The following is a 27,510-nucleotide window of genomic DNA, read 5'->3' as shown; positions in this document are numbered from 1 at the left end:
ATGTCCTGGTCTAATGGTATGAACTGGGAGGAAACGGTTAAAGAAAGGGTGATTGCTCATTGCTTCACTCCACATTCGAGCACAGGTCTTGCACCTTTTGAACAAGGTAATGGGGTGGAGAAGGATCTTGGTACAGTATGCGATAAGATCAGAGGAGTACAAGAAAAGAACAAAATGGTTTATGACAAGAAAGGTGGTAGTGTTAAATATGATAAAGCCTCCATTGTGGGCAAGTTGGACAGAATTTTACTTCCTTCCTCTCTTAGAGTGGGCCCATGTAAGTGGTCTATGCCAATCAGGGTAATAGAGGCATTTAGGCATGCTGTTAGAACGGAAGATGGAAGGGTTTGGAATGTTGAGAGGATTTGTTTATGTGAGGAAAGAAAACTTAATAAGAATGGCAGAGAGATTATCTGTATGGATGCGAGAGAAGGAGATCAGAGTGTTGGTGATAAGTCTGACGTGAGGAAGTAGGGTTGAAAATAAGCCAAAAGTTGTTTCCTTGTCAGTTCCTCCCAGAGATACCGGTTACAAGTCCAGATGGGGAGGATCATATCGACTACCCAAGCGGATGGAGGACTATGTGTGACATTTGTGAATTTCGCCGGATGGAGATTTTTGTGCGACTTTTGTTTATATTTTTTTTGTGGTTTTCACCACAATGTTCTGTTTTTCCTCCTGACTTTTGTCCATGAGCAAGGTAAAGTAAGGGAGATGTGTAATATCTCAACTAAGCCAAAGGCACCCTGCCTGGCGTCAGTGAGACTTGCCTGACTCTACCATGGTTGCCGCAGTACCATCCTATTGGTGGAGAAGTACACAAGCCTTTGTATGGCATGGAATGTGGAACCCTGTCTGAATAACAACAGTTGACAGCTTCTTGTGACCTGGGCTGTCTCCCTCCTTTCTTTCCCATACATCAATACTTTTTTGTATACTTATGTAATTATAATAAACATCCAGTTTATTTATTAACCTATCCCTTGTAGCATTCATATGTCAATCCCCATACTACAGTATTCTACGGGCTCTAGTTTCCGGTGCCACTGGCTTCAGCGGTCGGGATTGAGGGCTCAGAGTCTAACACTTCTACAGGCTCGATGTCGTCATGCAGGGGTTTGGGCCATCTACCCACCGAGTGTGCCCTTCCCAACACTGGCAGATCTCAGCCATAGGGACGGCCAGGCTGGCAAAGCACGGGTGAGGCCTGGCACACCTCTTCTGCTGCTTTCGCGCCCCCAGATAATTGCACACCAGGCAGGCATTTCCTTCCTGTGCCAACCCCTTACTTCTACTCACAGGCCTTGAAGATATTGCACATTTGATTCGTGTAACACCCGTGTGGCTGGTAATATCACACATGGATTCTGGTGATGCCATATTCACAGGTGATATCACGCATGGATTCCGGGCAGCCATGCTCGCAGGGGATATCACACTTCCGGTCAGCCATGCTCAGGGGTGTTGCTAGGTCTGGAAAAGACCCGGGGCTATGGTGATGTTGGAACTGTTGGGACTGGGGGCTAGCTAGCCTTTTGGCTGTAGCTCCTGAGATTCTATCCGGGGCTGCAACCAAAAGACCAGGGGCTATAGCCCCCTTAGCCGCCCCTAGCAACGCCTCTGGCCATGCTCGTAGGGGATCTCTCACATGGATTCCGGGCAGCCAAGCTCGCAGGGGATATCGCACTTCCGGTCAGCCATGCACGCAGAGGATATCTCACTTGGATTCCGGTCAGCCATGCTCGCAGTGGATATCTCACTTCCGGTCAGCCATGCTCGCAGGGGATATCGCACTTACGTTCAGCCCTGCCCGCAGGGGATATCTCACATGGATTCCGGGCAGCCATGCTCGCAGGGGATATCACACTTGCGGTCAGCCATGCTTGCAGGGGATATCACACTTCCGGTCAGCCATGCTCGCAGGGGATATCTCACGTGGATTCCGGGCAGCCATGCTTGCAGGGGATATCTCACATGGATTCCAGGCATCCATGCTCGCAAGGGATATCTCAAATGGTTTCCCGGCAGCCATGCTCGCAGGGGGATATTGCACTTCCGGTCAGCCATGCTCACAGGGGATATCTCACATGGATTCTGGTCAGCCATGCTCGTAGGGGATATCTCACATGGATTCCGGGCAGCCATGCTCGCACTTCCGGTCAGCCATGCTCGCAGGGGATATCTCACATGGATTCCGGGCAGCCATGCTCGCAGGGGATATCGCACTTCTGGTCAGTCATGCTCGCAGGGGATATCTCACATGGATTGCGGTCAGCCATGCTCGCAGAGGATATCTCACATGGATTCTGGGCAGCCATGCTCGCAGGGGATATCGCACCAGGTGTGCAGTAAAAATATCGAATCAATGTCGAAAGTCATAATCTCGAAAACAATGTTGAAAAAAAAAAATATTTTTTATTTATATATTTTTTTGGGGTCCGGGAATAAAAAAAAAGGGTAAAACAAAAAAAAAATTTTGAATAAAAAACATAATAAAAAAAAATTTTGTTTGACTTTTTTTTTCGATATCACTATAAACCATCGCACCATGCTCGCAGGGGATATCGCACTTACAATCAGCCATGTTCGCAGGGGATATCGCACATGGATTCCGGTAATGGTAATGCTACCCTTGCTGGTGATGTCACACACGGATTCCGACAATGCCACGTTTGCTGGTGACATACATGGATAGGGTGACCAGATGTCCCGGTTTTGCCAGGACTGTCCCGTTATTGGGTGCTTTGTCCCCCTTTGTCAAGATGGTTTTCATTGGAAACTGCACTGGTCCCGGTTTTTGGTAGTAGGTCTTCATAGCTGGCAGCAGTAATGCATAATCTCACACAGAAGAAATGCTGCATTTTACAACTTAAGATAGTGCTAGTTTGTGATACATTGATTATAACATGTTTATTTGAACACTAGCACTTAAACCCCCTTCTCCAAATGCTACTGAAGTGTCGTGCCTTGACAGCCACTTTCAAGAGTCAGTCCTACTTTGATGGTACTTGCCCTGAGCCGTTTTTTTACTTTTTAAATGTGGTCACCCTACACATGGATTCTAGCAATGCCATCCATATCCATGCTGGTGATGTCACACATGGATTCTAGCAATGCCATCCATATCCATGCTGGTGAGATCACAAATGGATTCCGGCAATGCATTCCATGCTGGTGAGATCACACATGGATTCCGGTCATCCATCCTCGCAGGGGATATCCCAGGAGATAACACACACGGAGTCCGGTAATGCTATTGTTATGAGTCGGCGTTCATCCCCGGCTATCAGCAAAACCCGGTCACTTACGCCGCTGGCGCTTCGGGTTTCCAAATCTACTACCAGAGGCAGTAGGAAATTTATAGCGCTCCCCAAAAGGATTCGGCATCAAACCGCGTCGTTTTATGCACGATGGAAGTTGCCGTGGAAGTTAGCGGCTCGGAGACTACACCCCCCAGGAAACCTGCTTCCGTACGGTAGTTCACCGGAAGAGCCTCACATTGGCTAGCCCCGCCTTTCTCCATTATTTAGTTCCCGGAGACGGCCAAGACGCTGCTTCTGTTTACAGCTACTACCGGTAATTAGAAGTTCCTTCTTCGATTGCTATGTGCTTGTGGTTCTTACGGTTTTCGACTCGGATTGTTTACTGGATCTTCTATTTGGAATTCCCTCACCTTCTGATCTGCCTTCCCGTGTACCGAAAATCCTGCTTTCCTCCTGGACTCCTCTTCTCCACGTTCTGTTATAGTTCCTGTCAGCCAGTGTACCAGACCTTGCCTGTTTTTGACCTACCTGTCTCAAGAGTCATCATTCCGATTGGTTGCTCTGTATCCTGCCAGAATTTACCTCCTTAAAACCCATTCACCTGGAAATACCATCCCGACTGTCATCGTCCTTAATCTTTTTCCATCAGTGGGAAGACTTTTGGTGTTAAACGGAACATTGGGTTTGTGCATTTTCAGGACGCTCTGCAGCAGTGCACCATCCCGGATCTAGCGCGACCCTCGTGCCGCCCGGGTAGTAGAACCCTACTAACCTTACCTTTTTCTTATTTTCTCCCTGTCGTTGTGTTCTAACATATCAAGTACTAAGTCAATTCCCACTGGTAAGATCCTACCCACCTTTTTGTTTGTGTAATTATTTAAACCAGTTAGATACTAAATCTTGTCCTGCTCTTAGGTGATTCCCGGGTTAATTCCTTCATCTATCCTACGGGGGGAGGAAAACAAGAACCCAGGTACTCCTCAGTTAGTAAGGCTTATAAGGGACAACCGTTACCTTTTGTATTACTTACTTGTTGTTCTTTTCTTTTCAGCCTGGTTCGTGGCGGTACGAATTCTCTCCGCCCTTCTGGGTGATCAGTCCCCTTGTCTGGTTAACTACAGCAAGTGGTCATATCATTTTGAAGGTCTATTTTCCCTCGCAGAGAGGAGGCTTAGGTAGAGGCCCTACTTAAGCTCCTTCAAGCAAAATTCTGGGTTTGGATGCTTCCTGGTTCCTCGCACTCATCCCACCGGTGAGTAACAGCTATCCTCGCTGGTGATGTCACACATGGATTCCGACAATGCATTCCATGCTGGTGAGATCACACATGGATTTTGGTGATGCAGCGATGCCACACTCACAGGTGAGATCACACATGGATTCCGGTCAGCCATCCTCGCTTGCGATGTCGCACATGGATTCCGGTAATGCCACCTTGCTGGTGATATCACACAGATTCTGGTAATGCCATCCTCGCTGGTGATATCGCACATGGATTCTAGGAATAGTAATGCGGTTCTTATTGGTGATATCACACATGGATTCTGGTAATGGCACCCTTGCTGGTGAGATGACGCATGGATTCCGAATATGCAATCCTCACTGGTGAGGTCACACATGGATTGCGGCAATGCCACCACCCTTGCTGGTGAGGTCACACATTAAATCTAGTAATTCTGTCCCCTTGCTGGTGATATTAGACTCATTGTGGGAATGACTAACACAGAGCACAAGAATGGTGTTGAACCCCTTACCACAGGATGGGTATGAGGACGACCTATGGGAAACCAGGGAAGTTATAGCACAACAGGACAGCAAACGTAGCCGCCGCCAGAAAACTTACACGGGGAAGGAGCGAAGCAATAGCATGGGGAACGTTTGCAAAGTCTTTGGACCAAACGTGGTGTGCATGGGCCGGGTCCTACCTACACATTGGGCCTCATTACAACCTGCCAGTCCGGGACCGTGCAAAATCCGTGATGGCGGTAAAAACGTTTCCGTGTCCGCAAGGGTGCGGAAAAACCGCCCGATTACACGCTGTCGGTCGCGCGCACCACACGGACTCGGAAACGTTGTTACCGCCGTCACGGAATACCCCACGGAAATGGAAATAACGAAGCCACAAGTGGCGCAAAACCCGTTTCCGCCTCCGCCGCCACGGAACCGGAAATACCATGATCGCCAAAACAGGAAACAGAGAGGCGGCCATCATATAAAAGCACAATCCATTGCCATCCAGAGCCAGCACAAGCACAATCCTGACTCTGAGAAGCCAAAAGGGACCACAAGCATGTCTGCCAGGATTCCTGCTCAGAGGCAGCGCAAACAGCGCTTCAGCGAGGCGGAGCTAACCGTCTTGGTGGAGCACATTGTGGACAATGCTGAGATGCTGTTCAGCGCCGACCAACGGCGTGCCACACAGCAGCGGAGGAAGGAGGTGTGGGCCGAAGCTGCACGCAAGTGCACCGCTGTGGGCGTGGCAGTGAGGAGCGTGAAGGACTGCCACAAGCGTTGGGACGACCTGAGGCTGAGGGTACGCAACCTCATTTCCACGCACCGCCAACGCAGCAGTGGGACAGGCGGAGGACCCCCTTCCCCACTGAGGCTGCAAGCATGGGAGGAGCGTTGCAGCAGCGTCCTCCACCTAGAGGGAATCCATGGGATTGGGCAGGCTGAGGCAGGAGTGAGCCCACCTGCAGATGCCGGTAAGTGCCCAAACATGAATGCCACATGTAAATATGCAGTTGTGAGTACTGGGCCAAAGGACCCATTAACAATCCCCCCCCACCCCAGGCAGTGCATGTGTGGGCCAAAGGACCCATTAACAATCCCCCCCCCCCAGGCAGTGCATGTGTGGGCCAAAGGACCCATTAACAATCCCCCCCCAGGCAGTGCATGTGTGGGCCAAAGGACCCATTATGATCCGTATGGCAACCAATATCACTGAATGCAGACACCAGCAATCAGATGCATGTGACTAACACTATTCAATGTACAATCTTAATGACGCATGTGATGCACCCATCTGCCACCACAACAACACTAATTGCATGCCCTTTGTGTCCCCACAGCCGTTTCAAGTGACAGTGATACTGCACAACAGGCCAGCCAATCAGCATCGGCAAGTACACTAGCCACCGCCACCACACAGGAGGATGCTGCCGGCAGTTCTGCACCTCTGGCCACATTACCAGCCACTACAGATGTGCAGCACACCACCACCAACATCCCCACCATCTCCACACTGGCTGAGTCCAGACAGGTGCCACAGGAACCTATCATGGCCACCCAACACAACACCGAAGGCAGCAGCACTGCAGAGGGGGCGGCCTGCAGTGATAACAGTGCCCCGCAAGAGCACTCGGAAACGGGGCCACAGGGGGAGATGCCCACATTGGAAGACCTGGGCTCCTTCCATGAGCTGGGGTTCAGCCCCACTTCACTGGGGAGTCCCATGAGGTCGCCCACCCCATCCATGGCCGAACTGAATGCCCGCATGCAGCGGATGGAGGACCAGCAGGCTACCCTCACCCAGCTGGTGGAGAGGCAGCTAGAGGAATCCAGGCTGCAGAGGGAGAGCTACAGCGCCTCAGTGCGTCGCCTGTCGAGGTCCATAGGACGCTTTGCGAGCACCATAGTGACCCTTGCACGCCATGTGCGGGAGGGCAATGACCACACCTCCAGGCTTGTGGAGGCCATGTTGGTTGGCCAACAGGCAAATCTGGCACGGATGCCCTCAATCCCTGATTCTGGCCAATCAAACACTACCACCCCATCCAGCTCCACTACTGCCAGTCCAAGGAGGCGCTCGAGTAGGCTAACGGGTCCCTTGGGCAAGGTTGCACAGAAGCGCACACGGAAGTGATGGCATGTGTGTGGGGCAGTGCAGGACACATGTGGACTACAAGGGTGTGAGAGGGGTGGTCACGTTTGGGTGGTGGGGTAGGTAGTTTTGGGGGTTTGGACAATGGGCTCTGGGTGGGGGTGGGCACGTTTGGGTGGTGGGTGGCCCCGGGTGTACAGCTTCCCTAACCAATGCACCTTCTTCCCTGTTGTGATTACATCAATACATCACCATTTCAAATCAAGACATACATGTGTGGACATTGATCATTTATTTTGCAGTGCAACTATTAATTCATTGTCGTCACCATGTTTGTGCATTACTGTGAATGTGCTGTGACTCAAAAGTAAATGCGAATCAGGGCATCCCGTGCTCTCTGGCCATCATGTGCACCCCCAGGGGGAGGCGGTGCCATCCCATCCCCATCTCCATCTCCATCCCCATCTCCATCTCCATCTCCATCCCCATCCCCATCCCCATCTTCCTCATCTGCGTCTGGTGGCATTGGGATGTTCCTGCGCAGGCATATATTGTGCAGCATGGCACATACCAGCGTGATTTTGCCCGTCTTCACTGGGCTGTACAGCAGTGATCCGCCAGATCTGCTCAGACAGCGGAAACGGGCCTTCAGCAGTCCAAATGTCCTCTCAATCATTCTACGTGTGCGGATATGTGCCCTATTGTATGCCTCTTCATGCCTGTTCCTTGGTCTCCGTACAGGTGTCATCAACCATGGCGTGAGTGCATATCCCGCATCACCTACATGGGATGTAGATGGGGGAACATGTCAGTGTTTGTGGCATCATGTCCTCATCTGCTGCTGTGCATTCTTGTATCATCATTCATTCATGCATATGAACCATGCAGTGTCTGGAGGTATGTTTTGGCCATCACGAGGAATGTCGCTGACTGCATATGGGCCTACACATTAACTTGCATGTTTGCTGTGCCCTGCGGGTGACATTTGATTGTGTGCATGTCATGGTGCAGTGCTGTCCACACATGGCAGAGTGACTCCACTGTACGGAAGTAGTAAATACTCGTCGTATCATTTGCACGCCTCTCGTGCTTTTTGGGGCAGTGTTTCAATTGAGGGTGGGTGTCTGCAGTGGCACAGGGTTCATGGGACAGTGACGGGATTGGCTGTGGCAGCGTGTGCACGGGCACATTGTGGTGCCCTGTCATGTCTTCCTTCATGATGTTTGGCATCCGCTGTGTATTTGGTAGATGGAAGGGGTGTGATGCATGTGCGGTCACAGCGGCACACTCACAATGCTCATTGCCTGGACACACACACACCACTCCGACAGGGTTGTAGCATCGTCAGCTGTACTCACCCAATAGCCATGTGCTTTGTCCGGCATAGCGTTCCATGTACCGTGGCAACGTGGAATTCCGCAGTACCATTGAGTCATGTGATGAGCCTGGGAAACGTGCGCAGCAGTGTGTAATCAGTTGCATGGCATCACAAACCATCTGGACATTCAAAGAGTGATACTGTTTCCTATTGCGGAACACCGCCTCAATTGCATGTGGTACTGTCAGCTCGACGTGGGTGCAGTCAACTGCGCCTATGCAATTTGGCATGCCTGCCATGGCATGGAAGGCCAACTTGGTGGCAATGACCTCGGGGAGGGTGCGGGGTAGGGCTATGTGTTCGACACATGGCGCAACAGGGCATCCAGTACCTGTACCAGGACTTTTGAGAAACACGGTTGTGATATGCCGTGCAGCTCACCAACCGTGTGTTGATAGGTGCCAGTGCCAAGGAAATGCAGAACTGAGACAACCTTCAAGAGGGGGGGGATGGCGGTGGGGGTGTCAATTAGGCTGCTGATGTTGTCCTCAATCATGGCGGTGATGTGCATGATTGTTGCACGGTCCAGCCGGTATAGGGTGTGGATCTGTCCTGGGGTGAGGTTCCAGGGTGAGGCCCTGATGCGTGGTATTGGTGGCTGGCGGCGGGGTCGGGCTGGCTGGGCAATGGGGTTTGCCATAGCTGCAGGGTTGGCTGGTTGCCGCCTGCGCCTCCTCCGCCTACGCCTCCTCCTCTGCGCCATTGCTGCCACCATGTGCAGTACTGCCTGTTGGTTGAGTAGGCCCAGTCCCAGTGCTACTAGCCCTGCTGCCTGCATGGTTCTGTGTTGTGTTGGGCTGGGTGTGGCCCTTTTGTAGGCTCCCAGTGGCCTGCTAGGTCCAGCTGGGCTGATTTGGTGCACCTGTGCCCTGATTCAGTTCAGCCGGCAGTGTATAACGCCATGTTCGCGGTGGCGGCGGTTCCGCCACCGTGATCACGGTATTTCCGCCATTTTTTTCCCGGTATTTCCGTGTCCGCGCTAGTTGTGATGCTCACGGTGTTTCATGTTGCCGGTAACGGAGGGGTTTCCGTGCAGGCGGAATTAAGGGGAACCCTATTTCCGCGGTGGCGGTTTAGGGTGGTGCTATTACCGGGGCCGCGGGTCATGATTGCGCGGACATGCAAACGGTGCCGGTATGGTTTTACCGGCAGTGTTAATTCCGGACCGGAGTACTTGTAATGAGGCCCATTGTGCTTGAGGGATATGGGCTGGGTGAACTCTTCCAGGCTCTAGGGAGCTGCCACACCTGTGTCTGCATGCTGGTGTGACCACACAAATCAAGGGGTCTACTCCAAGCGGACCTAGTGTTACACTCACCTAGCCGCCCCACCCAAAGTATAAGTTCCATAGACTTAGCTTCACAGGCTCCCGGCATGTAGACTCAGCACACATCTACCTGAGATGGGCCCCCGGGCTCTATGGTGGGGGAACAAGTTGTTTGGGGGAGGTCAAGAGGTCCTCCTAGCAGATCTGGGGATGGCAACCAAACAGTGTGGTGGGGTTCGAGAGCTCTGGGCGTGCCCCATGAGGTCGCCTCCCCCACCTCTTCTGAAATGTCTGTGGGTGGGGGGCCCAAGAGGTCTTGATGGAGGGGAGGCCCTGAGGTCTGGAGCACCCTAAAATGTGTGGGGTGCCCGAGGCTTCGAGCAGTCTGGGGTGGGGGTGAGTGGTGTAGAGGGAGGGGCAGAGAGATCTTGGAAACTCAGAGGTGGTAAGGGATTAGCAGAAACGACAGAGGCACCCAAGTGAACTGAATGGCGGGCACTCGTCTGGGAAGGTGAGATCACCTGTCCCCGCGAGAGCATGCAGGGCGCAAAATGCCCGAGAATGTGGCCAGAGACCCGGGTGTGAGGTACGCTATACCGCTTGTGGGAAAGGTACCCTATATCCCTGGAGAGTGGACTGGGCACTATAACACTTCCCTATCCCTGTCTAGGTGAACTGGGCAAAGCCGCCGCTGAGAGCTGCACCTTTGAGACTGTTGAGACAAGAAGCGGCTGAGAATTATATCCCTGCAACTGCTTTGAGAAGCAAAGTGGCAGTGCCTGTCGAATGGGTCAAAGCAGCCGCAACACGCATGAGCAAGTACACACAGGGCCCCTGCAGTGTAGCCAGCTTGCTGCCTCATCCCATGAAGAGAGTGTTTTGCTCTATCAGTTCTCCTATGCCACTGTGCTGGGCCACACTTCCTGATGCCACATCCCAATGAACGCAGAGCTGTGGCCTGTCAAAAGAGGACAAAGGCAGTGAATATGGCAAGGGAAATGTGCACACGATCACACAGTGAATAGCTTTGAGTCAAACAACATGCACACAGGAACCAAGACACATGTACACTAAAGCCCAGGAGTGCAAACAGAGTGTGACAACAATACAAATATATGAAAAGGGATGTGGGGCAAGCACTTAGAAGCTCCTTATGATTACAAGGAAAGTCAGCAAGCTCCTTACCCACAATTGCTGTTACAGGTACTGATAGCGCTAAGCCCACATACATGACAAGCAATAACAGGATCTGTGAGTTAGCACTCTTGATGGTATTGAATAAGGTAACTGAAAGACAATATTCATGAGGACGAGGAATACCGTCTGGGGCAAGTACTACTAGTGGAAAACACAGGCATTCACACAACAGCACACCACACCTAATACTCAATAGGAAACAAAAGAAAAGTGCAAGTGAAAACCTGGAATAGATTCCAAGAGAAAGTAAAGGAACAGGAGCAGGGAAAACAAAAAGGCAAAACCTCCCCCTCCCCATCCAGGGAAAAAAGGAAAAATGCTAAATCTAAAAACAGGGAAAGACTAAAGGATCAAGGTTTCACAGCAGAATAGGGCAAATTCAAAGAAATATAGAGCACAGGCAAACTGGGCTGCACAGAAAAAGGAAAGCACTGGGGAGTGCTGCCTGCAAAACAGAGGAAGACAGAACGGGAATCCAGGAAGCAGAAATCACTAATGCGCACATTCAATTCGAATTCATGAGAAAAAGAACAAGAAAATAAAAACTAGGAACCAGACAATAAGCTAAGAACCACCAGGTACAAGGGACCAGTCACAAACAGGAACACTGCATCAATGACCAGCGCTGGACTGAAGCAAACTCAGGCTTTTAAAGCTGCTTAACGAGCACACACCCCAGGTGTGCTACTTGCTGCACCTGCCAGCCACCGGTGTGGTTTATCCTCCACCCAACCTTGTCCTGGAAGGGTGGAGATGAGCCAGTGGGCCAGGCATTCTGAAAAGCATAGTCTTGATTAAAGCAGCATGCTGACTGCCAAACACCTGGAATGGATCCGGAAGGGAGGTAGCATGGAAAATAAGGATCTAACGCTCCCAATTCACCACAGCACTGTAGCATAAGGTTTGGAAGGAAAGTCCATTAGGGAATAAACCCCAAATCAAGTGGTGGGAACGGGAGCGAATCGTGACATTCTCCAGCACTGGATCTTTCATAGATTCACATGCTTGAATATTCCCCGTCGTCAGACCGGGAATCCTCTGTCATATAATTTTATATATATATATATATATATATATATATATATATATATATATATATATATATATATATATATATATATATATATATATATAGGAAAATGCAATAAGGATTGCCCATTATATCTAATAGGACATTAACTTGTGTAGTCCCTCGACCTCACTTTGGTCCTTTATAACCCCATCCAATGAGGTGGCAGGGCTTAAGCTCCACCCCAGGCAGCAATCTTCAGATTTTTCATCGTAGTCTACCAGAAAGGGGGAATCCTCTCAGCTCTCAGAGCATTCATTGATTTTTTCTTTATTTAGCTTTTCAAGCTACAACTTTAATTCCACTTTCGCGATTTCATCTAGTCAACGACTACCATCTGTGACTATCTGGGCTCAGAAAGGACAATTTTTCCATTTTTTTTCGTCGAGCAAAGACCACCACAGCACCATGGCTGAAGGGACAGAACTGTCAAAAAGCCCTCCTTGTTTAGGGATTGCAGACGGTGCAAAAAGAAGCTAGTGTACATAAAAGATCACCATGAACAGTGCATTTACTGTTTATAGCCTCATGATACGCAACAATGTGGTATCTGCAAAACATTCACCAACAAGACACTGCAGGACAGGCACCGAAATCTACTGTTACATCTGGAGTACAAGCGTCAATCTTCTTTTGAAGAGTCCGCTAAAACAGGCCCTGGACACATCGGCAAGGTAACAGAGACAAACTTCTAAAAGAAGGGCCTCTTCAGTGGACTTGGGAACCACCCCACCTCACAAAAGCAGGAAAAAGCACGAGGAAAAACTCCCCACGCCTTCCTCAGGCTCAGTGGATCAGAAAGGACATCCTAATGAAGGAAACACAACATCAAAAGGTAAGGGGATGTTATCTAAACATTCCTCTGGGGAATGGGCAACTACGGACCACCGTCGATGAGCGGCAGTGCTACCAAACGGTCCACAAAGGAAAACCGGTCCACAACAACATTAAAAACATCTTCGTCGACAAGCAAATCCTTTTCACCCAAATCGTCAAAGAATCATAATCGATGGCGAATGAAAAACATCACTTGTCCGCAAAACTCTCATCAACGAAGCCAACGCCGCATCACTCGTCCACGAAACCCTTGTCGACCAAACAACCAACACCCGTGTCTACGGAAAAGATTAGACCAGAAAAGCCATCCACCAGTGTACCGTCGATGGTAAACCCACAGTCCACGAAGGAAAGCACACAAGTCTAAGGAACTGTTGGACACAGTCCCCTCCACTACAGGAGGACAGGAAGAGCCTGCAATAATCACCAATAAAGGAGATGGTGGAGTTACCAAATGTTATTCTTCAAGAAGAATACTCTGACATTGAACAACTTACTCATACTCCGAAAGAAAATAGTCCACCATGGCATGCTACCACTGAGGATGTCAATGACGCCTTTGATACTACACTGATGGAATCCATACAGAAAATCATAGAGGAGTTTAGAAGACGCCAAAGAGCTGAACTCTGGGGACCCTCCACTTCCAGACGTAGGGATGCATCTACAAGTTTGGTGGGCACAGGGTTTCCACCAAGAGACAGGTCACCTCAACACACTATGCCTAGAGGCTCTCCCCCTAACAGTAGACCCTGTAAACATACACTATCTCCCGAGCCGCTGCACATGCTCAGCGATGGTACAAGTTACTGATTTGTAACTGTTTTCTCCGGCATGGGTCTGGCATGGATTCACATGCTCCTGAATATTCCCCGTCGTCAGGCCGGGAATTCTAGGTAAAAGAAAAAACAGTTTCACTTACAACCTTTCTCCTCTAAACCAATCACTGAGCTCTGGGTCATACTGCCACCAGCCAATGGCTGCCCTCTCTCCAAGCCTCTCCTCTGGCAGCCATCTTCAGATTTTAAGCACGTTAAGTGGCAGTATGACCAAGAAGAGCCACAGAGTGGACAGCGGGAGGTTTCTCATGTCAATCTATGCCAGACCCATGCTGGAGAACAATAGTTAGCGGTAAGTAACTTGTTCCTTCTCCAGCATAGGGTCTGAATACATAGTAGTACAACATTACACAACCACAGGAGTTGCCAAGGCTCAACAGAAGCAATTACCCTTACCTCTGGAACAGGCTCACCTTCAAGCAAACAGGCTGCGTAGCACTGCCTGGCCGACCCTGGACTCCTCCCTGGAATCCCTGTCGATGCAGTAGAATATCGCAAAGGTGTGCATGGACCTCCACGTAGCAGCCCTGCAGATGCCCAGCAGGGGCACACTATAAAGGAACGCCATCGTTGCAGCGATTGCTCTGGTGGAATGGGCTCTCGGAGAGCCAGGCAGCAGTCGGTTTGCTAACCGATGACAGTGTGTGATACAGCTGGAGAGCCACCTGGAGATGGAAGCCTTGGACAAGGTCTTCCCATGGTTCACAGGACCAAAGTTCACAACTAGTTGAGACGTCTTCAGGAAACTCTGTGCGTGCCACTTAGAACTTCAGAGCACAAGCGACGTCCAGCGAGTGCAAAGTCCTTTCAGCCGGCGACAAAGGTTTGGGAAAGAACACAGGCAACACCAAAGGATCGTTGAGGTGGAATTCCAAAGGAACCTTTGGCATGAAGGAGGGGTGCTTCCGCAAAACCACCCTCGTGTCGGCAAGGGCCTGGATCTCACCCACCCTCCTGGCAGAGGTGATGGCCACAAGGAAAGCGGTTTTCCATGAGAGGAACTTGAGAGGGGCCTGATGCATAGGCTTGCAAGGGGGCCCCCCCATAAGCGTCGTCAGCAACACGTTGAGTTCCCACGCCGGGGCAGGCGCCTTCACCAGCCGGAATGATCGAATCAGTCCTTTGAGGAACTGCTTGACGAGACGGTGGGTCCAAAGAGAAGATATGATATGGCATTTATAACGCGCCTATACACAAGTGTTTCAAGCCGCGATGAGGCAAGGGAGGGGGAACAAGGGAAGACAGACAACCATCTTACTAGGCCCAGTGTCATTCAGATCCCGCAAGTGCATGGGAAGGGGGAATGGGAAAAGTGCGAGGGGAAGGGAGACGGGAAGTGCAGTACATGGGATAGTAGAATAAATAAGATGGTACAATGGCCAGATGGTGGCAAGTGCAAGGTAGGTGCAGACATAAGTGCTGGTAGGGGGACTGTAGGGATATAGAAAACAGTCCCCAGGTACAAGGGTTGCCAGGGAAGCAGTGCAGGTGTGCAACTGGCAGGGCCTGGTCGCGAGATCAGAACAGGTGGCCAGGTAACAGTGCAGTATCAGCCAGGAATTCAGCAGGGGAGAGAGGGAGAGAAAGCAGAAACAAAGAGGAAGGTTTTGAGGTGCTTCGGAACCAGAGATGGTTCTCCTCAAGTTTAAGGGAGGCAGGAAGGCTGTTCCAGAGGGAGGCCCCAGCCGAAGAGAGAGATCTACCATCAACTCGTTGCTTGGAGAAGCAATTGACCCTGAGGGAGTTGGAGGCGGATGAGCGAAGAGCTTGAGAAGGAAGATATTTAGGAAGAAAGAGTTGAAGGTATTGTGGCCCCAGACCCGAGAAGGCCTTGTGGGCAATACAGAGGGCTTTGAACTTAATCCTCGCAGCCACTGGGAGCCAGTGCAGAGTTTTCAGTCCTGGAGAGATACGATCCCAGGGCTTGAGGCCAAGGACAAGTCTCGCAGTCCTGTTCTGGATAAGTTGCAGAGGGCGGAGAGTAGAGGCAGGCAGTTTTAGATAGAGGCTGTTACAGTAGTCCAGCCTAAAGAGAACCAGGGCTCTGGAGACAGTGAGCTTCTGCGGGAAGGAGAGGAAAGGAAGAATACCTCTGAGCAGGTGCAACTGGTAGTGTGACTTCTTAGAGATGTCAGAGATGTGAGGAGAGAAGGAGAGTGTGGAGTCGAAGACCAAGGTTTTTAGCCTTGCAGGTGGGAGCAGGAAGAGGGCCAAGAGAGGCCGGCTAGAGAGCTGCAGGGAAGGAGGGAGTGGGTGTGCCGATGAGTAGAATCACAGTCTTACTGGCATTAAGGCAGCGGTCATTGGCGGCACACCACTCCTGGATAGCAGACAGACAGAGAGGGAGAGGAGGCCGAGGGTAGCCTGAAAATGAGCTAGGTATCATCCGTTTAGCACTGGAAATTGGGACAGAGAGCAGCGATGCAGTAGGCAAGGAGTGCCAGGTATTGGTTGAACAGCCAGGGAGAGAGGTTAGATCCCTGGGGGACACCACAGGTAGAGTAAAAGATATCAGAGAAGAAGGACCGAAGTTGGACCTGAGAGGGTGGGTCGGAGAGGAAAGAAGTCAGCCACGCCAGAGCCCGATCAGTGATACCCAGGTTATCACAGAGACGGTTGAGCAGGATGGCATGGCTGACAGTGTCAAAGGCAGAAGAGAGATCAAGCAAGATGAGGACGCATGGGGTGTTAGAGTCAAGGTTGGAGAGAAGGTCGTCACGGATGTTCAGGGGAGCAGTTTCCATGCTTCTGGCCGCTCTGAAGCCAGACTGATGGTCATGAAGACAACCAACAGATTCGGTGTGGAGATTAAGATGGGAGATGGCCAGTTTCTCCAGGAGCTTGCCCAGGAAGGGAGTGATGGAGATTGGGTGATAGTTAGCCAGACAGGAGGGGTCGGCAGAGGGTTTGTTAAGAGGAGGGTGCACAAGAGAGTGCTTCAGGAGTGATGGGAAGACTCGGTGTTGAAGGAGTGATTGCAGAAATCAGCCAGGGCAGGAGCCAGGGAGTCTATGTGGTCGTTGATAGTTTTGGAGGAACAGGGGTGAACCGGTTTCAACAAGACTTTCATAGATCGGACTTGTCTAGCGACCGTGTCTGCTGAGAACACGGGAAAGGCAGAGAAGGAGGGAGGGGGGGTGTGGCTGCAGAAGGGGCAGACGAAGAGCAGGGAATAGAGGGAGGGAGGCGATAGGAGGAGAGTGAGGATGTCCTGAGTTTTCAAAATGAAGTTGGAGGCCAGTGCCATGCAGAGGGCCTGGGAAGGGACAGGAGAGGTAGAGACTGCGGCAGGATCGACCAGTTCCTTGCAGATTTTAAAGAGTTCAGCCGAGTTGTTATATGCCTCAGAGATGCGGGCTTGAATATGAGCCCTCTTTTTGGTGAGGACGGAGAGCCGGTATTGCCTTTGCAGCAGGCCAGTTTGTCAGAGGATGAACATGAAGCACGCCATTTCCCCTCGGCCACCATGCACTTGCGTTTTAGGGTGCCGAGGTCTGAGTCATACCAGGAGTTATACTTGGCTTTGGGCTTCAGGTGGATTCTCATGACAGGGGCAAGGATATCAATAGTATCAGATATAGAGGAGTGAAGCATGGAGAGGGCTGTGTCAGGGTGAGAGTCAGCCAAAGGGGAAGCAGGGGGTGAGAAGGTGGCAGCGAAAGCCTCAACTGACACGCGCTTCATGGATCGGATGACCGAGAAGGTGGGTGGCAGTGCTGGAGGTGGCTTGGCCTGATGGGTAGGGAGGGTGAGGCGGGAGGATAGGAGAAAGTGATCACTCCAGGAGAGAGGGACAGAGAAGGAAAGGTCTGAGGAGATCAAAACATCTAGAGTGTGCCCTGCAGAATGAGTCGGGCCAGAGGAGAGAATGGTGAGTGAGAGAGAGTCAGAGGTCACGAAAGAGACCAGAGGGGGGACAGGAGTCATCCAAGTGGATGTTGAAGTCTCCCAGAAGGAGGAGTTGAGTGGTTGAGGCCAGGAGTGAAGAGGAGAGGTCCGGCCACTCAGAGGAAGGAAGAAATCTGACCAGGTGGCCAATAGATAGCCACAGAAAGGGACTGGCTAGGGGAGAGAGAGAGCCTGCAGACAAGGCATTCAAAAGAGGAGTAAGTCTGCATAGGAGTGACAGAAGCAGGAATCCACTCAGGGAAGATAAGGGCTACACCCCCACCAGAGCGGTTGGACCTGGGCGCGGAGAGGATCTTGTAGCCGTCAGGTAGAAGCGTGTCAAAGCTGGTGACAGAGCTGGCCGTGAACCATGTCTCAGTGAGACCGAGGACATCGAGGTCAAGTTCTTCAAGAAGGCTACAGATATCAGAGGAATGTTTGATGGCAGAGCGAGAGTGAAGAGTGGCAATGTGGAGAAGGTTGCCATCCTTGAAGGACTTCCGGGAAGGTGTACAGATCAGAGGTATGCCCTGCGGAGGAGTAAAAGGAGCCCGAGAGGGGGCAGAGAGGGAGGGGGAAGGCAGGGTAGCCAAGGAAATGGGAGGGGGGACAGCAGGAGAAGAAAGGAAGATGATGAGGCGCAGGAAGAGTCTCAAAGAGGCGCAGGTTGGCCCGAGGGCCTTGGACCAAGACGGTCCCATTAGAGTAAACATTAATGATGACCTTGGAGGATTGGAAGGAGGCCAGGCGTGCGTCCCAACAGGTGCCACCATTAATGGGAGAAGAGGAGAAAGGGGAGAGCACAGAAGGGTCCATAAGTCAGGTGAAGGCACAACAAAGAGGATGTCGGTGAGAGTTTCCTTGGAGGCGGCACTGGTGTAGGTGTCAGCGATAGGGAGGCCTGGGTTGGAGACCAGGGTGTCCTTTTTAAACTTCTTCCTACCAGATTTAGTGAGGAGAGCAGGTTAGTCGATAGAGAAGCAGTTAGAGAAGATAGGAGAGACAGAGAGCACCATAGAGTAGGTGGGAGAAGAGGGGGTGGAAGGTGAGGGGGGGGGACTGGCGAGAGTAGGCAGACAAGATAGCGAGAGGTAATCAAGTTGTCCAGTAGGGCAGATCTTCAGGGTTTAAAGAGCTCACAAATGCTTAACTTTATAACATGTGGAGAAGCCACCTAAGATTGAGAATCCTGAAGGGGGAGAAAAAGGCCTAGTTTTCACAGTAACAAAAATACTGATAAGTGCGTATTACAACAACACAGGGGACAGCACAGCTGTGTTTAAGAGTCAGAAGGGGGTGGGTAGGCGGGGAGGCTAGTGGGACTAACCAGTAGAGACTAACTGGCAACTGGCGTCCCCTGCGGACACCGGCAGACAGTTATAGGGAGTTGCCAAGTAGGAGCCGCCCTTTGCCTGGGGCCCTTAGCCGTGAGGCTGCCGGGCAGAGGCTGCCCAGGGAAGTTCACAGATAAGGAAGGGGAGGCCAATAAAGGAGGGGTGGGCGGGTTGGGAGGAGGGCGATAAGGAGGGACCAATGAGGGAGGTCGGGATAGAAGGAGACACAGGACGGCACATAAACAAACTCCTCAAATACAGTATTTCCCCCAAAACAATTTCCAAACACAAAGCCCACGAGGGCAGCAAATATCTGAAAGCACAGATTGCTGGCGCTGCACTCACCTCGCTTATCCAAGTTAGAAATGACCGGTTACCGACCTGGTGTAGAAGGAGATAACCGCCAGATGCACCTTGATCGAGGAGTCAGCCAGCCCTGCCTTGGCCAAGGACAAGTAAGGAAGATTCTGCAGGCCTATGACCCTCAGAGGGTTGATCTTCTGCGACCGGCACCACGTAGCGAAACACTTCCACTTGTGCTTGTAGCACTTAAGAGTCGATGATGCCCTGGCCCTGACAAGGACCTCACCGCAGTCCGCCGGCAACTCGTACCCTCTGAACTCCAAGGCTGCAGCAGCCAAGCCTTGAGAGATCCTGGGTCATGATGCAGGATTGAGCCTCCTTCTCTGGTGAGCAGATCCACTACCACTGGCAGCTTGACTGGAGGCGACGTTGACATGCTGAGAAGGTCCGGGTACCAAATCTGCCTCGGCCACGCCGGGGCGACGAGGATCATCCAGCATCAGCACCGTTTGAGAAGATTGATGACTCGCAGTAGGAGAGGCAAAGGAGGGAACGCGTACAGGAAGAGGCATTCCCACTGTAAGGAAAACGCATCCCCTATGCTGCTCGGCTGGTGGAACCTGCTCGCAAATTTTTGGCATTTGGGCTTTGTCGCCGCCACAAACAGATCGATATGGGGTCTGCCCCATTTGAGGAAGAGGCTGTCCACTTGATCCTGTCGAAGCTCCCACTCGTGCCGCGGGAGTCGGTGATGGTGTTCTTGACTCCCGCCAGGTGAAAAGGAATGAACATCCCTTGGGCGATGGCCCTGTGCCACAAGTCCTGCGCCTCTCTGGAGAGCACTGGGGATCTGGTGCCTCCCCTGCTTCCTGATGTATAACATCGTGGTGGTATTGTCCGTGAACACCCTCACCACCTTCCACTTGAGGGACGAAGGAATGACTTGAGGGCCCAGAACACTGCCCGCAGCTCCAGGACATAGATGCAGTGTTCCCTCTCCTCCAGCAGCCACAGTCACCTGGCGTGGAGACGTCCAGTGTGGGCTCCCCAGCCCTCCAGAGAAGTGTCTGTGTTGTCAGTCTCCTGGTCCGGGGGGCTCTGGAAATCCGTGCCCCCGGTGATGTTGGAGCGCACGCCCCACCACTTTATCACCCGACGGAATTCCTTGTCGAGAACAATCTTGTCCACGAAGCTTCCGGACACCTGGATCCACCAAGGGTCCAGGAATTCCTGAAGGGGTTGCATCTGCAACCTGCAGAGTCGTATCAGCTAAACGCACAACGATATCATGCCGAGGAGCGACTTGATGGTCCGCACCGTGGCGGTCTTCAGTGCCAACAGCTGTTGCACCTTGCCCAATACGGCTGCTAGCCTCTCCACAGAGGGGGCCACCAGACAGGAGATTGTGTTGAGCCGGACCACCAGAAAGAACACGTTCTACGATGGAATCAAGCAGGACATTGGATAGTTCACAGAGAATCCCAGATCCGTCAGCAGGCAAACGGTCCTCCCAGTGTGTTTGACGGCTACGTCCCTTGACCTTGCCCAGATGAGCCAGTCATCGAGGTACGGATACACATGTATCCCTTCTAAGCGCAGATGGGACGCCACTGGTGCCAGGCACTTCGTGAACACCCTGGGCACCAACTTCAGTCCGAAGGGAAGGGTCTTGAATTGGTAGTGCCTTCCTTGAACTACGAAGCGCAGGAACCTCTGATGCTTCTTGTGAATGGGGATGTGGAAGTACACATCCTCCAGATCCAGCGACGCCAAGAAGTCTCCTTCCTCCAGTTGGCCAAGCACGTGCTGCAACGTGACCATCCTGAATTTTTGGGTCTAGAATGGGCCTCCAGCCCCCAGTCTTCTTCCTTACCAAGAAGCGTCAGGAGTAGACTCCAGAGCCCTGGAGCCACTTTGGGATCAACTCTATCGCCCCTTTTTTTTTTAGTATTGACCGTATGTCCTGCAGGAGCTGAGGGATGTGCTACTCCTGCCGGGTTACCGGTGGTATATGCAGACACTTCTGCTGGAACTCTAGAGTGTGTCCGTGGGCGAGAGCGTCCAGCAACCATTAGTTGGTGGAGATCTTTTCCCACTCACTGACAAAGTGCGTAAGCCAGCCTCCCAAAGGATGCATTGGCAGGGGCCCGACCTCCTCGCCGGTTCAATCTTGCTTCGGGGCCTGCTTGCCACCTTCGGAGCGACGACGTGGGCCACCTCTGCCGAAAGCCTTGGAACGGCCCCTGTACGCCTCTTGGGTCGTGGACCGGGAGGTGTGACGGTATGAAGAGGACACTCCGCTAAGACCCTTCGACGATCTGCCAGATGTTCCGCCGGAGGCACTAAATGATGGCCTGCAACGATTAGTCAGCGGCTTTCCCAAAGAGGTTGTCCCCATCAAAGGGCATTTCCAGTACCCTCGTCTGGACCTCTTGCCGGAAGGTGGTGGCCTTCAACTAGCCATGATGACAGTGGCAGACACTGTTCCCCATCTGTCAGAACCCAGTGTCCACGATGTCTAGGGCCGCAGTGATGGCATGGTCCAATGCCACCTCGCCCTCCCGGAGGATCTCAAGCGCCTACACCCGTTTGTCGCTGGGGAGAAATTCCAGAAGGGGCCATCTTATACCACAGCTCCCAGTCGTATCTGGCCAGTATCACAAGCGTATTAGCTGTCTTGACTGTCGTCGCCGAGTAGATCACTTTCCTACCCACGCCGTCCAACTTCTTCCCCTCGCTGTCCGGGGAAACAGAGGCTGAAGATGAGGGATTACAAGACTTCTTACTCGCAGCCGCCGAGACCACTGAGTCCGGAGAGGGTTGCGACCGTAGGCACTTGGGTGTGTACTCCGGCACCCAGTACTTCATTTCCAGTCTATCCCTCTTCGCCGGGGCTGAGGCTGGGTTTCTCATCGGCGCCAGGCCCTCATCCCAAACCGGACCTCCAGAAACAACACGTTCTACGATGGAATCAAGCAGGATTGCTTGATTCCATCGTCCAGGAGAGGCACCGCCAGAATGGTCTTCCTCTTGGCCTCATATTGTCGGTAAAGGAAACCTTCCTTCTTGGTCTCTTCTGGTGTCAGCTGGAAGAGCTCAGACAAGCGGGCAACCCTGGTGTGGAACTACCCCACTTTGTTCGGGGGAGAAGCCATCGGCGGCGGAGAAATGCTGCAGTCGTCCGTGTCCGTAGTGGTCATGTCTGTCCCCGTATCTCTAGGGGGGAGGGCATGTGCAGCAGTTGAGGCGGCGTAGGGTGCCATTTTCTCTTCTTCACCCTTCCCATCCAGGAGCCTGGTGAGTGTGCACCTGCAGCAGTGCCTGAATTGCGGGCATTTTGTTTTTGTAATTAGCAGATCACTAATCTGCCTAGCGAGCCCCGTGCTCTCCTTCCCTGCCGCTCCCGCTTCCTGGTCCGCCTCCCGACCCGCCCACTGCACCCTGATTGGCCCTCCCACATCTAACCCAGACCATTACCGACCGTCCCCAGGGCAGCCCTCTGCCCGTGCAGCCCCTGCGGCTAAGGACCCGAGGCAAAGGACAGCACATACAGTGGACGGCTCCTGATCGTATCTGCAGGTATCCGCAGGAGAAGCAAGAAGCCAATAACAAGTAAGTGTGGCAAGGGCGGGGACAGAAGCAACTACTTCAGGCCATACTACCCTACCACTCATCTAACAAAGCATTACCACTGTAAATTCATTATATCTGCATTCAGAAACTCTGTCCTTTACATGTGAAAGTTGCATTTAGAAGTGTACCCAATAGCCTATGTGTGTATTTAGAAGCTGTGCCCAACAGCCTCTAAGAAAACTTGCATTTAGAAGTTGTGCCCAATAGACCCTCTGAGAATAATTTGCATTTAGAAGTGTACCCAATAGCCTATGTGTGTATTTAGAAGTTGTGCCCAATAGCCTCTCTGAGAAGTTACTTTTAGAAGTGTGCCCAACAGCCCCCCTGAGAAAAGTTGAACTTAGAAGTGTCCCAATAGCCTCTCCACGAATTTAGAAGTGTACCCAATAGCCTATGTGTGTATTTAGAAGTTGGGCCAAATAGCCTCTCTGAGAAAAGCTGGATTTAGAAGTGTGCCCAATAGCATCCTTGAGGAAAGTTGCATCTAGAAGTGTACCCAATAGCCTATGTGTGTATTTAGAAGTTGGGCCAAATAGCCTCTCTGAGAAAAGCTGGATTTAGAAGTGTGCCCAATAGCATCCTTGAGGAAAGTTGCATTTAGAAGTGTGCCCAATAGCCTCTCTTTGAATTGAGGAGCGTGCCCAATAGCCTCTGTGAGAAAATTGCATTTAGCAGTGTGCACAATAGCCTCTCTGTGAAAAATTGAATTTAGAAGTGTACGCAATAGCCGCGCATGGAAAGTTGTAGTTAGAGGTGTGCCCAATCGCCTCTCAGTGAAAAGCTGCATTTAGAAGTGTGCCCAATATCCTAATAGTCTAATATCTGTATAATGTAGAATCTAGTACTGTGCCTAATAGTCTAAAATCCCTTTTATACAAAACTTAACCTAGAGGTAGACCTAATACCACCCCCTGTGTACAGTCAAATCTAGAAGTGTACCTAATAGTACATAATACCCTAACATCATCTCTGTGTCCAGTTGAAGCCAGAAGTGCACCTAATAGTCTAATATCATCTCTGTGCAAATTGAACTTGAAGTGTGCCTAAAAGCGTGCTCCCACTGAATTTAGAACTACAATTAGAAAGCCCTACTAAACTCCACCTAAAAGTCCAACTAAAACCATACCTGGAGTGTTGCTACATTGAACTTCTCCTTAAATAGCTTACCCATATTCCAGCTTATTAGAGGAATGCCAGCCTACTAGAAGAAAGTCTACCAACAGCGTAACTGCGCTGTAGCTAAAACTAAATAGACTGCCTAACTAGCATAGCCTAGGGTCTAGCTACACCTCAAAACAGCCTAATATCTATAAACTAGTACAACCCTGAAATCAAGACTACTCACAGCCAGTGGTATAACCAAACATATAAAGTCCAATAAACTTCAGTTTGAATTGAGACCACACCTAACAGCTCGTACTAAGTATGAGTGCACCCACTCCAACAGAGTCTGTCGGAAACGACCACCGTGGACCGCCCTCACTTCCTGGTGTGCCTTCCGCCCCATACCCCCTGTCCGGTACCCCCCTTCCCAAATCACCCCACCCTCCTTTGCACTCCCTACAATTCCCCTCTCCAAACACCAAGCCAGAGAGGCACGATGGCGAGCCAACCACCCTAAGACCACTCCTCCCCCGAACCCCACCATCGGCCAGCCCACATTAACCATGCCCACTCCCCTCACTATCATAGCGGGCACACCTTGCCCTGCAAGCATCCAGCCCCTGCCTTGTCCACAAACCCCCACCACCTCCCCCCCCCCTGAACACACCCTTTCCCGTCCCTAAAAACTGCACGCCTAGCCCTAGCAAGAACGGAAGCCGCATCCCTCTCCCCCTCTGACCCCTCTTCCCTCTCTCATACTCCAATCGCAACAAGGAAACTAAAGAGGAATTGCACCTGGTCCCCCTCAATCTCTCAGCACTCCTCGCCTCCCCTGTCGCGACCCACCTCCACTTTCCCCCAATCACCTCCATCCCCCGTAGCTTCGCCTTTCCAGAAACGCCAACACCCTCGACTTCACATCAACTGTAATGGAAACTCCTAACCGCCCACACCTCACCTTCAAATCCCCCGAGCCAAACCCGATCATCCGAACACACGCAGCCACCCAATCCCGCCCGAAGCCTGCCAATTCTTCTGCTCGCCCACTCTTCCCACCGATCGTCACCCACCCCCTCCCTCTCCACCTTCCTCTCTCTCCACCACTACCCCCTTCCGCCCCAACCCCGAGACCAACCTCGCCTGCCGATGTGAGCTGCATCCTATTTAATCCCGATCCGTAGCAAAAAACAGATTTTCCATCTTTGACCTCCTCACCTCTGACAATCCAGACCTGGTTTTCATCACCGAAACTTGGTTCTCTGACGACCTCACTCCAATCGCCAGTGAAGCCTTCCCCCCTGACTACTCCCTCTAGAGGAGGGGGGAGTCGCATTCGTCTACAAGTCTCTCTTCCACGACTCAATCATCGACAACCAACCTTCCATTCCTTCCTGCGAATCACTCCTCTGACTAAACAACTAACCCCTGATGCCTTTGACTCATGGCTCAACGCATCCCTAATGCGGCTCACACCCCCTTGTAAACCATCATCCCGCCGTGGCCTTTTCCCGAGATGGTTCACTTCTGAGTTGAAAACCACTAAACAACTATATAAATACCTAGAACGCAAATGGCAGAAAGACAAAACCAAGGAGAACGGGGCCATCTTGGCCCGACAACTATCAGTACAAGGCCGAAATCCGGAAAGCAAAAAAAGCCCACTACAACTCCTGAATCCTAAACTGCAAAAACCCAAGCAAGGAACACCACAAAATCATCTCTGAATTCACCAAACCGGCTTTCACCGCGACCGACCCGACCCCCTCACAATCACTGTGCGACTCACTCTCCCTCCACTTTTACACCACGGCTCTCGAAAGAACAAATACTCTAGCCACCAAACTGGCTCTCCTACATCCACCAGGCAATATTCCCCCCCCACCCTTAGCGGCCAGCCCACCAGCTGCGACCACTACGCAACCAACATTCGAATCCTTTAGTCCAATATCACCAGAACAATTTCTCAAACTTCTATCTGCCCGCAAACCATCTGGCTCCCCGCTGGCACCCTGCCCAGCCACAACCCTCAAAGAAATGTTTGCTTCCACCTGCGCAGGAGAACACGCAAGATCCATCATAAATGCCTCCCTTTCCTCTGGTATCTTTCCCGACGCATTCAAAACAGTTCATGTCAAACCACTAATTAAAAACCTTCCCTCAACCCTCTCCAGCCCAAAAACTACCGCCCCATCTCAAACACCAGATTCCATGCAAAACTCATTGACCGAACCGCCTACTCCCAACTAAATGCCTTTGTCGAAGCCAACAATCTCCTAGACCCTGCACAATTATGTTTCAGAGCCCGTCATGGAACCGAAACCACCCTAACCTCAATCTGGGATGACCTTAAAATGACGACAGACTCCGCGGGATGCGCAGCACTAATCCTTCTTGACCTATCCACCGCCTTTGACACAATCAATCACTCAATCCTCCTAGACTGCCTCCACTCCCTAGGAATTCGTGGAGCCGCTCTTAAATGGATAGCTTCATTCCTCAAAGATAGGTACCAAATAATACTCTCCACCTATACCTCCCAAGCGCGACCAGTCGACACGGGAGTCCCACAAGGAGAATGCCTATCTGCCCTCCTGTTCAATCTCTACTTGATCACCCTCCCTCCAATAGCTCGTTCACACAACATCCTGTATTACAACTACGTCGACGACACAACTAATTCTAAAACCAATTAACTCAAATCCCAACTCCCGACCTGGCCTGGCCTCCTGCCTCCTCGACATAGAACTCTGGATGACCCAAAGCCACCTCTTGTTAAGCCCCTCCAAAACGGAAATCATGGTATGTGGCAACTCCGAGCTTCTTCCGCAACCACTTCCCTGGCCACCTGCCATGGGCAGCTCACCGACCCCCTGCAAATCAGTGAAAAATCTTGGATGCATCCTTGACTCTGACCTAACACTCTCGTGCCAAGTCAACGTCTCAAAATCCTGTCACTACCACCTTAAAACCCTTAGGCGCATCTTTCCATATCTCTCCTTTCCTAACAGACTCTCCGCGGTCCAATCAATCGTTATGTCAAGACTGGACTATGCAAACCCCCTATACCTCGGAATCCACGTGTACCAACTGAATAAACTCCAAAGGGCACAAAACGCGGCAGCCAAATTGCTACTTGCGCTCGGCCCAAGAGACCACATGTCCCCAGCCCTTAAGACGCTGCACTGGCTTCCAGTAGCCCGAAGGGTGACTTTCAAAACCTTATGCATCTCCCATCGAGCACTGCATAAAACCGGACCTCAATATCTTCAAAACAAGCTAAAGCCCTATCACCCCCCTTGATCCCCAAGATCAAGCTCAGCCGGCCCCCTAGTCATACCTAAGACAAACTCAGTCAGATTAGCCAGATCATCATTCTCAGCCTTGGCCTCCACCCTGTGGAACCCGCTCCCACCCCACATCCGCCAAACTGAGGATTTAACATCTTTCCGCAAACTGCTGAAAACCTGGATCTACCCCTAAAACCAACCGGTAACCAAAATAACCCAAACAGACAAACAGCATCTCAACAACACCAACCCAACAAACTACCTGAGGCGAGAAATGGACAGCTAATA

General features: G+C 51.5%; 1 protein-coding gene across 2 annotated transcripts in view; it reads right to left on the bottom strand.

Moving 5' to 3' along the window:
- PTPA (protein phosphatase 2 phosphatase activator) overlaps positions 1-27,510 on the bottom strand; it is a 698,483-nt gene that overhangs the window by 221,364 nt on the left and 449,609 nt on the right. The window lies entirely within an intron of this gene.

Source organism: Ambystoma mexicanum, chromosome 8 (assembly GCF_040938575.1).
Source record: "Ambystoma mexicanum isolate Mex_15411 chromosome 8, UKY_AmexF1_1, whole genome shotgun sequence".
Classification (NCBI taxonomy): Eukaryota; Metazoa; Chordata; class Amphibia; order Caudata; family Ambystomatidae; genus Ambystoma; species Ambystoma mexicanum.
Note: the sequence above shows the minus strand (reverse complement) of the source record. Positions and strands in the feature narration are given on the sequence as shown.